The following is a 14,203-nucleotide window of genomic DNA, read 5'->3' on the forward strand; positions in this document are numbered from 1 at the left end:
TCCATTGACAAAATAGCCCATCATAATTTTAAAGTCGGGACTAGATCTTTCCTTGCGAACAGATATTTTGTCACCACAGTTTTATTTGACGCAATTGGTGCTAGTTCGGTTACGTATCTTGCGCTCTACCAATAGCAGCTCTCTTTATTGCGAGGTCGTCGCAAAAAAAAGAGAGCTGCTATTGGTTGATCCGGTGTCAACAAAGAAATTGCATCCACACTCTACGGACTAAAATGGACAGAAAAGCACCCTTTTAAAGTTCGCAAAAAGGTTTCTAAACAATGTTATGAAAGAACATGTACAAGATTTTACACAGACACGGTGGGATAGATATAGAAACTGCGTCGAACGGTGGCTTAACCTACCAGGCCAGAATCATACCATTGTGGAGACATACAAACTTTGTTTAGAGATCGATTTGTGTCATAAATGTCATGATATCTGTATGTCATAAATGTCATGATGAATTGAAAATGGGGGACCCTGATTAGATTAGATTGTACTTTATTGTCATTATATTTGCATACGAGATTTGGGACTCAAACCTAAGGTGCAGTAATAAAATCACAAGTAATAAAAGAGAAACATAAAATCCTATACAGAAACATTAAATGATATACAATAAAACAATAAAAAAATAAAATAAAAATTATAAAAAAAATAGAAAAAAATAAAATTGTCGACCAATAGTCAACTAATGCCAAATTTTGGCCAATCATAGTCGACCATCCAAATCCTTAGTTGGGGACAGCCCTACTGTGGTTATTGTACATCAGGATGTTGCACAGTGTGGGAGGAGGGGGAAAGGTGAATTACCCTAGACCAGTCTACCTTTGATGGTCTTAGCAAATATGTGTGCCACCTGTATGGCCAGCCATCAGCTAAGAATGTGAGTGATGCCAGATATAAAGCATTCTGCATGGCATCGGCTTTGCCAGAACTCTCTATGCCCCCGACAAGTGGCGGGGCGCATTGTACCAACGCTGCAAAAGGGCAAATTACCAAGCAGCTATAATGAGACATTCATTGAAATCTATAATGTGTGCCCCTTTACCTGTTGGCAATGGGTGGCATGTCGAGGATGGGGAGTGACTATGATGACGGATGACTACAAATCCGGCCTCTGATAGTGTGTTGCAGGTAGTCCACTAAGGTTGCAAACAAGGACAATTTGAGACAGGAAGATGTTCATGTGTGTCTGCAAAACTGCCATGTACTGTACAGATCTTTGTCAATGCCAAAACTGTGCAAATGTTTCTTAACACATTGAGTGCCACAGACGTGTTTTTGTCGTTAGTTCATGCCGACCTTTGAGTGCCCCCGACGTTATATAGCGTTTGTTTGTATTTTTTTTTATTGGCGATTTGAATTCATATTTCATCAATCGAGCCTCGGGTTAGTGCTGCAGAGTCTCTCTGAGCTCAATTGGGAAGATACCGCCCCCTATCGTCTCCCCCTGTGTAACTGCACCCCATTACTTTACACTGATGCAGGGGGAGTGACCAGTTTGCTCATTTTACTTTTCCGTCAAGCCAACTGAAGGATCGATTGTGCTCGCAGGCCCGGAAAACGCGTGGATTATGTATTTACAGGACCCAACACTAATCAATAAGCGTGATCGATATTTGGAGTGGCGATCAGGAATTGGAATAATCTTTTTGGATAACATCTGATCTCAGGTAAGGAATTTATTTGACCAGTCTTAGGATAATCTAGAGCTGACCCCTATAAGTCGATTAGTCGACTAAATTTCTTTTTTATTTATTTATTTTTATCATTCTTTCCAAAAGAAAAGAGGCCTAGAAGCGTGGCTAACGCTAATGACACGCATATCAGAGGCTAACTGCCTACGAAAACAGGCACAGAGGCACTGAAAAAGGATTTCACCCATCTAATGAACACACTAGACTAGACAAATATCAAGATGTATCCATTAGTGGACCAATTGCATGCTTTTGCAGAGGACAAGAAGCCTTCAGTCGACTCCTTCAGACATTAAGCACCCCCCACAGCCCAAATCGAATGATAATTTTTTATTTTTTTTATTTTATAATGTAAAAATATAGGATAATCAGAGCTGTTTTCACCTATATATCAGCGTTTGCCCTATGCGTGTGTGTGGCTGTGATCGCTGATGAGGAAATGAGAGAATCGATTTTTCAGCCCGCCTCTATAGCATGCATAAGTACACATATACTATCGATAATCTAGCGTTTATTTGAAAACGATTCATAATAGGCCGATAATGTTCCGATACCATTTTTTCCTTTCCGATCCGATTCCGATACCTAAGCTTTGGGTATCGGCCGATACCGATACTTATCCGATACCAGTGCATACATTAAAAAAATAAAAAAAATATTATATAAATTATAAATTTTTTATTTTTTTTTTAAAATACAGCTACTGTTTATATACTGTTTTTTATGTAATAACTATAACGTTTTATTCAACAACAGGTGATTGTATAGATTAGTATTAGTATCAGTAATTGAAAACTATCTCAATGAGTTCACCCACGGAAAGGTTGTTGGCACATTAGTTCCACACGGACATTATTCGTTGCTGCACTTGCTTCCACAAGAAGGCTCCGTTTAGTAGCAGAGGCTCTGTTGTTGTGATTTTTGCACAATAAATATTCAACATTCTCTTTTGAGACTCCGCCTCAGACTCTTATCATTTGGCACTAAAAGCTAAACATTGTCGCCGATATGGCTGTCCGCAACATGTCATTAATTGTGTACGCGACGTGCAATTGTGCAATGACGACGTTACCGTGAGCTAGGTTAGCTAGCATCAGAGCTACCGGTATATGGAAAAACTAACGTTACTGGTGACTTTTAACTTGGAATACTCCTTTGCCAACCTGCTGTACTTTGCTTGCAGGTCTGCAGCCATTATTGCTGGATTATGAATAGCCCCAACTTTAGCCAAGGTAACGTTATGGCTAAACCTTTAACGTTAGTTAATGCTAGCTTTCGGTTAGCTGTTCAGCTAATGCTAATAACATCAGAGCTCCCCGTCAACAGCGCTCTGCCGGGACGATGGCATTTTAAGAAAGTATCTGCTCTGCTGTTAAAATGGCAATTGACACTTTAATTCACGGTCGATTAAGCACACGTTTGTTTTATAATGCTCACTCAGCGAGTAGGGTATACAGTATCTACAGAGCCCAACGTCCGCAGTGTTGTTGATAAATTACGTCATATGGTATCAGAGCGCAACGTTAGAGGGTACTCGCCGATACCGATACCAGCATTTTAGGCAGTATCGGCGGCATTTCCGATACTGGTATCGGTATCGGAACAAATTTCAACATTTTTGTGTATGCTAGAATATTCCAGTAAATGCCTTTTATCACGGAATCTATATATTTTCCTAATGGGATAACTGGGGATGTTGTTTGCTCCTGACAAGAGTCTCAAAGTCTGGGGTGATGGTAGACAAAGCAACTCTGAGGTCATGCTCAATGTCCAATCTGTTCCTCCGCTTTGTCTTCAACTGGACCAGAGCTGAGAAGCCACTTTCACAAAGATAGGTAAAAAATTATAAAAAAAATTAAAAATAAAATAAATTTATTTTCTTTTTTAATAAATACGACGCATCAATGCAAAAATTCGGCGTCAGCAAGTTTTTATGATCGACGTCGTCGATTATGTCGACTAATCGTTGCAGCCCTAGTGGTGAGGATGATTAACATCAGTCTAGAGCCATATGAAATCCGCGTTCACGGAATCACGGAATTGAGCAATAAAAATGGAATCAATTTTATATTTTTTTTTTACGTTGTGGGACTTGTACAGCACTTTGTTCAACTTTGTCAGTGCTGTAAAGTTTAAACCTTTTAAAATCTTAGACAAACAAAACACTTTGCTTTCATGAAATATTGTAAGCAGTCATTTGAGGCTTTATAAAAGCAGCACACAACCTCATCTTAAATAACAAACAGCATTGCTTGTTGTAGTTAACAAAGAGAGGCAGAGTTGATTTTGCACACCAAAAAAATAATATATATATATATTTTCATATTCGAATCCCATGCCCATCGAACGAAGCTTCGAAGTATTTAAGACAGCCCTATTAAATGGACTGTTATATCTTATTAAATTGTGGACATTTATTCATTGCCACGTATTAGACACTATTTCTGATGATAAAATGAGCTTACAAAGCAAAATACAGAATTCTGAAATATTAAAATGTAATACAAAATAAATAAATAAATGGAATTTGGAAAAGAAAATTACGGATTTCATATGGCTCTACATCAGTTTTGCCTGGGAAGTGTGGTGGTGGATGAGGGTGTGGACTGGATTGGGATGTATAGGGCGAGGGGATTAGTAGTGTGATTTGTTTGTATTTGTTGATCAGTTTGACACTGATCTCTCCACACACCTCACGGTTTACTCTCTTTACTCTGTATTGTATATTGTTTACATCAGGGTCCCCCATTTTCAATTCATCATGACATTTATGACATACACGACATACAGATATCATGACATTTATGACACAAATCCATCTCTAAACAATGTTTGTATGTGTCCACAATGGTATGATTCTGGCCTGGTAGGTTAAGCCACCATTCGACGCAGTTTCTATATCTATCCCACCGTGTCTGTGTAAAATCTTGTACGCATACTTTCTGAACGGACGTGAGATGCATATAACATTGTTTAGAAACCTTTTTGCGAACTTTAGAAGATGCTTTTCTGTCCATGTTAGTCCGTAACGTTAGAGTGTGGATGCAATTTCTTTGTTGACACGGGATCGACCAATAGCAGCTCTTTGTTGCGACGACCTCGCAACAAAGAGAGCTGCTATTGGTCGAGCGCAAGATGCGTGACCGAACTAGCACCAATTGTGTCAAATAAAACTCAGTGGTGACAAAATATCCGTTTGCGAGGAAAGATCTAGTCCCCATACGGCCTATAACCCTAGTATGCATATCTCTTATGCATTACACAATATGTCATATATTGTGGACGATGGTATAGTAAAAATTAGGGATGTTAACAATTAATAGAAAATTTACTCAAACGACGTGTTGTCCGTCTAGTCGGTTACAATAGGAACTATTGTTTTAGGCTTGTTGCCACACAGGGGTTATGTGTGGTGCACCAGGTTATGAGGAGAGGACACCTGTATTGTGAACTAGGCTGTACACGGCATGGCACGCTGAATAAATCCCATACCCAGTTGGGTAGAAAATAATAAACAGTAGACTTCATCTGTATATAAGGACATACTTAGGGATGGGTACCGAACCGAATTAAGGGTACCGACCGAATCACTTCGGTACTACCGAGTACCGATTCACGTGAGATCCGCCGGTGCCACATTTCGGTACTGTACATTTTTATTTTTTTTTACGTCCGATGACGTCAACTTTTCGTTTACCACGAAACCTATGAAGTAGTGTGCCGCACGTTCACACGCACAATACACGCTTACCTAGGATTTGACTTTATTCAACAACAAAGCAGTCGGGGCAATGGCAAGCCGAAAACGGTTGCAAGTGTATTTACAAAGCTAGATGCAGACAACGCTCGCTGCAATATTATATATACAGTATATATTAACAAATTGTTCTAAATAAATAATAATGATAATAAATTATTTGAAGTTTGGTTATTTTTTTTTTCAACTGAGGTAGGTAGATTACATTTTTAGAGACTAAAGTACAGAAAAAAGGTACCTTTGGGTACCGGTATCGGTTCAAATGTGAAAGGTACCCAACCCAACCCTAGACATGGTGACAGCGGTAGTGAACCTAGCCGGCGAAGTATCGTGAGCAGCAACAGGAAGGGAAGAGATTGTTAGCATAATCGCTAGCTATTACGTTTCCTGCGACATGGAAGGATTAAGACCACACCAGCACCACAAACGTTGTGCCTAGACTCAAGTTATCTTTAATGGACATGTGTCTAAAATGTCTGGTGTCATCATTGGTAATACCGATGTTGTCATGAGTTTATTATTCATTTCACATCATTGTGGCAACCCTAGTCTGAGCAACAGGTCCTGGCAGTTGAGTAGATTATTTTGCTCAAAGCAGCTACTGACCTATATACAGCGGGGGGAAACATCATTAAACCGACAGCTTGTAGGATGTAATCTTTACTCGTTTTATATTAAAATTATTTTTCCGGTTTGCACACATCTGCTTTTAGTCGCAAATGCACTAAACTAAACATGTCTGCAGAAGAGTTGCAGTACAGAGTGTTTCACTTTCACTTACACACCAATGGCAGAGGATTCGGCGATGCGCTATACTGTACAAGGCTTCGAAGTTCAGCTACATTGATCCGTCAATGAACAGATAGAATATATTACTTTTTTACTTTTTTTTTTACTGTATGACGCACACTCTCAGGGGCTCATACAGAACCAAGCATTTCACCGTAAAGTATGTGTATTTTATTGTGACAATTAATAAATAAACTTGAAACTTGAGGTATTATTGTTACCTTTGGTTTATTTTTTTATTCAACCATAATGTCAATTCTGTCTAACAAATGGATACTACTCATTAAAAAGGAATTAAAAACGAATGTAGATGGACAGACACAATGGATCAATGTAGCTGTATAACGTTAACCTCTTAAAGGAAAACTCCAACATTTTGGGAAATTCGCTTATTTAACATCTTCCCTGGAGTTTGACAAGAAGATACATACCTTTTTTGTCTCTGTGCATGCATTTAGCTTTGGGAACAGTCGCTCCGTTAGCATAGCATAGCTTCATCACTGGAAGTGAGGCAGGACAGTAGCCTGACGTTCCCTACAGGTTTGTTGATATTCTCATTCCTTCAAAGGATCCGAACCGATTGAAGTTTATGGATACCATCACTTAAAATCCTCTTACCTTGACGATTAAAAGCCTCCCCAATTTAGAAAACAGTAATCCAATGGCTGGTATTGATAATATACTACTAACTACTGGACGCTCGGAGCTAACCGGAGCTAACACAGAACAGGATGGTAAAGCAAATATAATGACTTCCTTTCTGGGGTTTTCAAAATAAAAGTGCAACGTTTATAGCAGCGGAAAACGTTTATTTTGTACATTATCTAACGTTAACACTTTGACTGCCGGAAAACGCTTAAAAGCGTCATTCCCGGCCATGCTCAAGTTGCCGAGGACGCTTTACAGCGTCTTTAATATCAATATTTCAAAAATCTGGGATCGGATTCATATTTCCCCTCAGCTGGCCTGAGATCCACCAGGAGGACCCACTGAGCTCTCTGGCGGTTCAGGAGTGCCATCTGGTGGCCGATCGGCGCAATCGCTTAACAGGAAGTGCCGTAGAGGTTGTGCTGGTCTGCCATATTACTTCCGGGGACTCGCTATAGGTCCCGGGACTCGATCTCGACACACTACATAGCGATCGATTGCCAATAACTCGATAAACAACATGATTTGGACGTATATACCATTATACAAGCTGGAGATGGACCGGGTAAATCGACATCCCATAATGGTAAAATTTCTACTCTACGATGATCGCCCAACGGCGCGCGGAGACTGGGGTGAGTTTTAGCGTGTAAAATTACCGTCTTCGATACTAACTGCTATTATCAACATTTGACCCACATTAGATGATTGGTATAACGCTGCCCACAGAATTATAAACGCCCCCTAGCCCATCCGGTCAACATCAGATGACGTGTAGTAACTTCTAGAAGTACGTCTAGTTGGAATTTTTTATATCGCGCTGATTGCCATAAAACTGTATTGCATCATCAATATAATGTATTTGGGGCTATAGATCATGTTCTGGAGAAAGCTGCAGAAAGAGATGAAAACATACTTATACATTAGACCATACTTTACTATGAATATGTGAATGAAAAAGTTTAACGTTGCTACACAATGAACAATACATATAGGACAATACATATAGGACAGCGGAACAACAACACCATCATCAAATTTGCTGATGACACAGTAGTGGTGGGCCTGATCTCTGCCAACGACGAAAGGGCCTACCTGGAAGAGGTAGAGAACCTGTCACAGTGGTGTCAGGAGAACTGCCTCTCCCTGAACGTCAGCAAAACAAAAGAGATGATTGTGGACTTCAGGAGGTCGGGGGTCAAGGACTACAGCCCCCTCAGCATCGACGGGGCACCGGTTGAGAGAGTGAACAGTTTCAAGTACCTCGGAGCCCACATATCCGAGGACTTGACATGGACCACACACATTGACAGTGTTGTGAAGAAGGCACGACAACGCCTCTACTTCCTCAGGCGCCTAAGGAAGTTCCAAGTCAGTCAGAAGATCCTTAGGAACTTCTACTCATGTACAATAGAGAGCATCCTGACCGGCAACATCACCTCCTGGTTTGGGAATAGCACTGCACAAGACCGTAGCAGACTACAAAGAGTGACACGTTCAGCCGAACGCACAATTGGAGGGGGGCTTCCCACCCTCCAGAACATTTACAACAAGCGGTGCAAGGGGAAGGCTAAGAGAATTATTAAGGACTCGAGCCACCCGAACAACTGCCTCTTTGAACTGCTGCGGTCAGGCAAGCGATACCGGAGTCTTAAGGCGAGCACAGAAAGACTCAGAAGAAGCTTCTATCCCCAGGCCATCAGGCTGCTAAACGAACAATAATCACTATGCAACAACCATCAAATGCACACAGCACACACACCCACACGCACACACTCACTCAAACAAACAACACACTGCAGCACCCACTCTCCACACTTTAGATCACACAAACACACTTACACTTTATATTTATTGATAAAGGATTTGCACTACAACTCGTACACCTACTGTGAATTGTACCTAAATTGCACCTCGTCCCATTTCTCCATTTCTGCCTTGCACTATATAGTATTGTATATTAGTACACTGCACAGTATTGTATATTGTATGGTAACTACGTCTATTCTGCATCGAACATTGTACATATGTCTAAACTGAACACTGTGACCTCATTTTTTTTACTTCTAATTTTACTATGTTATTTTATTTCATACTTATCTTGTCTTGCACAGTCTCTGGAGCGCAACAGTAAGAAGCATTTTGTATAAAAGTATTCTGTACTTCTGTATGACAACTATTAAAGAAACTTGAAACTTGAGGACTTTGAATGGGCCCTAATAATGGCAATGTAGCAATAGAATTTAAAAAGTTATAGCCCTGCAAAGAAGGGGACTTTCTCTATAGACAAATAGAGCCGGCAACCTACGGTTGATAATGAATTTAACCCATGGCACCCAAAGTGTTAACACAAACCTAAACTAACGTTACAACTAACCTAAAGTTAGTTTAGGTTCGTGTTAACGTTAGATAATGTACAAAAGCAACGTTATACTTTTTCATTCACATATTCATACTAAAATACGGTCTAAAGTATAAGTATGTTTTTATCGTTTTCTGCAGCATTCTCCAGAAAGTGATTTATAGCCCTAAATGCATTATATTGATGATCAAATACAGTTTGATAGTGATCTGCGCGAGATAAAAAATTTCAAATGGACGTGCTTCTAGAAGTTACTACTTATCATCTGATGTTGACCGGATGGGGGGGGGGTCGTTTATAATTCCGTGGCCAACGTTAGATGATTCATCTAGTGTGGGTGATATGATCATCAAAGCAGTTTATATCGAACACGTTAAAAAAAAACGCTGAATCTCACCGTAGCTTCCTCGTAGCGTTGGGCGATGAGCGTGGAGCAGAAATATTCCTATTATTGGATGTAGAAATATGCGATCCATCTCCAGGTTGTATAATAGTAATCGAGTTATTGGTAACGGATTGCTATCCATTGTGTCTAGCTCGAGTCCTGGGACTATTAGCGAGTGATCGGACCGAATTGGAATGAGCACCAGCTTCCGTTTCCTGTTTCCGGTTTGGGCGATCCGCCGATCGGCCACCAGATGGCGCTCTTGAACCGTTGGAGAGTTGAGAGGGGATCAACAGTAGATCTCAAGTCTCCGGGGGAGAAATATGAAATATTTCTGAAATATTTTTGAAATATTGATCTCAATGACGTGGTATGGCGTCTTTGGCAGAATGAGCATGGCGGGGAATGACGTGGTAAGGCGTTTTTGGCGACCAAAGTGTTTTAACAGGCAGGCAGAAAAGTTTTCTTAAACTTGAGGACTGCATACTTTTTTGCAAAGCTAAGCTAAGTTAGCTTTATAATTTATACTTATAGCACATGCATGAGCCTTTGAGTACTAATGAAATAGAGTAATAGAGGTTTGAACTTGAGTTGAACTTGGAACTTGTGTACTCACATTTCTCTTTAGTGGTTGCCAGATGCCAGATTCCATTATTCCAGCATAGAGATATGAGCTGGAAAACACTGCGGTTCCATAGCCTGAAGTCTTATGTAGTACAGGTCAAAATCTGTTCATAAATGAGTGCTTGAGAGGTTTTAGTAAACCGTGCCCCCCCCCCCCCCAAAAAAAACCCTAAATCCTCCGTGGCCATCCACCACTGTGTGTTCTGAAGTCTGAGTCACAACTCATATTCGCTCATCAACTTTCACCTACTTCCTATATTAGCACCCGGGGGGGTATCATTGGAAGCAGACACTCGTTGGCTACAGCGCTGACCAATAATTTTTGCCATCAGCAGTGATTGGTCAGTTCTCGAGCGTATACAGTCCGATGTGGTCATTTGATGCGCAGCCTGTAAAAAGACGCTCGCCTGACATATCGTCATGTAACTCGAGAACCGAGGCACGGATTTGGTCGATTGAGGTGGCGTTCGAACGGCGGCAAATTCAAGTTTCGAACGGTATATTATATGATCGATGACAAATGCAGCCCGAGGTGGTAGACACTCGCAAAAGTGCTGCGACGTGAGTGCATGGGCATGATGAATTCGGGCTGTTGCGTGGTAAAAAGGTTACAGATCAAAGTAAGCACTCATGGGAAATGTCACATCACCATCGTCCAGCCCTATGCTTTACCTCCAAGGCTCGGCTATACAATACAACGGCAGAGTGAATAACCGGCGGCAGAAGTACATGTGTTGTAAAGTTAAAACCTGAATGATGAGCAAACATATTTATTTGTCCTGTTATAATGGAGTATGCTTATATAGCCTGGGCCCTATGAGACATGCAAATCATGCTATTGAGATAGCCAGGTCCTCTCCATGCTGTGAAATAAGCTCAGCTGTCGCCTCTAGTCATACGTATCTAGGGCCCCCGGCCCTGTGGCGGTGGCGTGGGTGAGGCTCTAGGCCTAACAAAATAAATTGTTTGGTTCCTGTCAGTTAAGGCCATGGGTAGGTAGGGAATTTATTTTATTAAATTATTTATAAATGTTTTCCCACGGCGACTATCGATAGGGAATTTCTTTATTTAATTAAAATGTTCACAACAACATGGATGCATGTACTCTGCCAGCATGTTTAATATCCATAATACTAAAGGTTAAAATACAAAGACACTGTACTACAAAAGTACAAGTACAATGTACAAAGGTAGTAGTCAGTTCCGCATCACTTTCAAACTCCTGCTCCTCGCCTACAAGTCCCTCCATGCCCTCGCCCCCCGATACCTGTCTGATCTCCTCCACCAGCACACTCCATCCTGGAACCTACGATCCTCTGATCTAGGTCTCCTCTCCATCCCTCGCACCAGGTTAAGGACTTTCGGGGACAGAGCCTTTAGCCTGGCGTCCCCTACCCTCTGGAACTCTCTCCCCCCGCAACGCCCCAACCCTGGACACCTTCAAAACTGCTCTTAAAACACACCTCTTCACCGCTTCACCTTACCTGCCCTCATCCCCTTTTTACCCTACTTCCCTAGCCCTATTTTTTGTCTTGATTGTGAAGCGACCTTGGGTTCTATGAAAGGCGCTATAGAAATGTGATTTATTATTATTATTAGTATTAAAAATGCCACCCCTAAATACTACTCACTAAATATCCTGACGTCAGAGAGCTGTGCAAATATTGTGAAATACTTGCTTTTTATATATTCTCATTATTGACATGGACTGCACTTTTTGACTAAGATTTAACTAAACTTTATTGTTAAAATATATATATATATATATATATATATATTTAAATTATTTTATTTTAAATTTTTTAACTCATAAAATAAATTTGGGTCGCACGCACCTAAATCGGCAGGGTCGGTCGGCAACCGGAACCAAACCATTTATTTTGCATGGCCCTAGAGGTTCTATCCTGGATACAGTAATTTCTTCTCTGAATATGCTAACTCATACTGACCTTCACTGAATGCTCAGGTGATGATAACCTTTGGCACATATGGTGGTAGCTGGTTGTGATAACTACTGTATCATTCTTACATTGTTCTGACTGTAAGTCTTATCTTCCAACAGAGGCTGGGCCATGTTTTGTTATATAACCTGACCTACTTCCCTAGCCCTATTTTTTGTCTTGATTGTGAAGCGACCTTGGGTTCTATGAAAGGCGCTATAGAAATTTGATCTATTATTATTAGTATTAAAAATGCCACCGCTAAATACTACTCACTAAATATCCTGACGTCAGAGAGCTGTGCAAATATTGTGAAATACCGGTACTTGCTTTTTATATATTCTCATTATTGACATGGACTGCACTTTTTGACTAAGATTCAACTAAACTTTATTGTTAAAAGATATATATATATATATATATATATATATATATATATATAAATTATAATTTTATTTAAAAAAAAATTAACTCCTAAAATAAATTTGGGTCGCACGCACCTAAATCAGCAGGGTCGGTCGGCAACCGGAACCAAACCATTTATTTTGCATGGCCCTAGAGGTTCTATCCTGGATACAGTCATTTCTTCTCTGAATAATGCTAACTCATACTGACCCTCACTGAATGCTCAGGTGATGATAACCTTTGGCACATATGGTGGTAGCTGGTTGTGATAAGTACTGTATCATTCTTACATTGTTCTGACTGTAAGTCTTATCTTCCAACAGAGGCTGGGCCATGTTTTGTTGTATAACCTGACCTAACACACCCCTGGTGAAGTTGGCAGTGGTTAGTCTGGGCGTTTCATTGTATCATAGTGGTAGACTTATTTCCATCAGGAACTTCAGTGCTGTATCATTCTTCACACGACTCAGAATAAACTTTGTCTGGATATACATTTTACTTGAACCCTTTCACTGCCACACTACAGAAGGTTAACCCTTTACGATCACACTGATAGTAAAGGGTAACCTTCTGTAGTGTGGCAGTGAAAGGGTTTAACCTTCTGTGTATTGTCGCAGTGAAAGGGTTAACCGTTTGGTAGTGCGGCAGTGAAAGGGTTAAGGTTGAACGTAGGGCTGGGCGATATGGCCAAAAATGATATCGCGATAACTATATCGATAACAATATCACATCACTCGATAAAGAAAAAATCGAGTATTACATTTTAATTTTTTTTTTAATTAAACAACAGATGTATGTTTATTTTGCAGCAATTCTTTATCGTTGCCGCCATCTTTAGTGTTACATCCCCTCACACTCCAGTTCTCAGGCTGCAGCTGGTTTGAAAGCGAGAGTAAACCGGCTTCTCTGCTGGCTGTGGCTCCAGGGGAGTTGAACAGTTCTGGCTCTGCTAGTTTCTTTTGGTGGACAAACCACCGCACATGTGCACCGTGACTCGTGACTGGAGACTAGCTCTGCTAGCACACATAGCCTACTGTGTACAGACGGTTTCAAACTGTATTTTTTTTTTATCCACTTTTTCTCCCATTTTATATATTTTCTCCCATCCCAATTTCCTTATCATCCAATTCAACCCTCCCCTGTCACGAACGCGGTTTCTTGCCTCCCACAAGCCGGCTGCAATGTGGACTAAGTCATACATAGCACAAGTCCCCTCCGGTACTTGAGGTAACAGCAGTCGCATCTTTTCACCTGCGCAGCTCGATCTCTCAGTGGCGAGGAGTAACGCGTGGGAGGCTCACGCTGCCCCCGACACTTCCTGATTCTACTGCGCAGGCACACCAACCGACCTGTAGGAGTCGCTGTCCACAACGCCCGATCCCCACCCATCAGTTTCCCACCCCCTAATACGGCCAATGTGTATTAGTACGGACGACCAGCTAAACTGAAAGCAAATGTGGAGCGCTGGGCTCGAACAGGCGAGCCCAGCGTCTCCAGATTTCATGGCGAGCGCCTTGCCCACTACGCCACGTAGCCGCACTGGTTTCAAACTGTATTTTAAATTAGAAAGCAAACAAAATAAATGGACAA

General features: G+C 41.0%; 1 protein-coding gene across 3 annotated transcripts in view; it reads left to right on the plus strand.

Annotated features, from left to right (window-relative positions):
* osbpl2b (oxysterol binding protein-like 2b) overlaps positions 1-14,203 on the plus strand; it is a 116,692-nt gene that overhangs the window by 24,421 nt on the left and 78,068 nt on the right. The gene's annotated exons all lie outside the window — the stretch shown is intronic.

Source organism: Notolepis coatsorum (assembly GCF_963971535.1).
Source record: "Notolepis coatsorum genome assembly, chromosome: 17".
NCBI lineage: Eukaryota > Metazoa > Chordata > Actinopteri > Aulopiformes > Paralepididae > Notolepis > Notolepis coatsorum.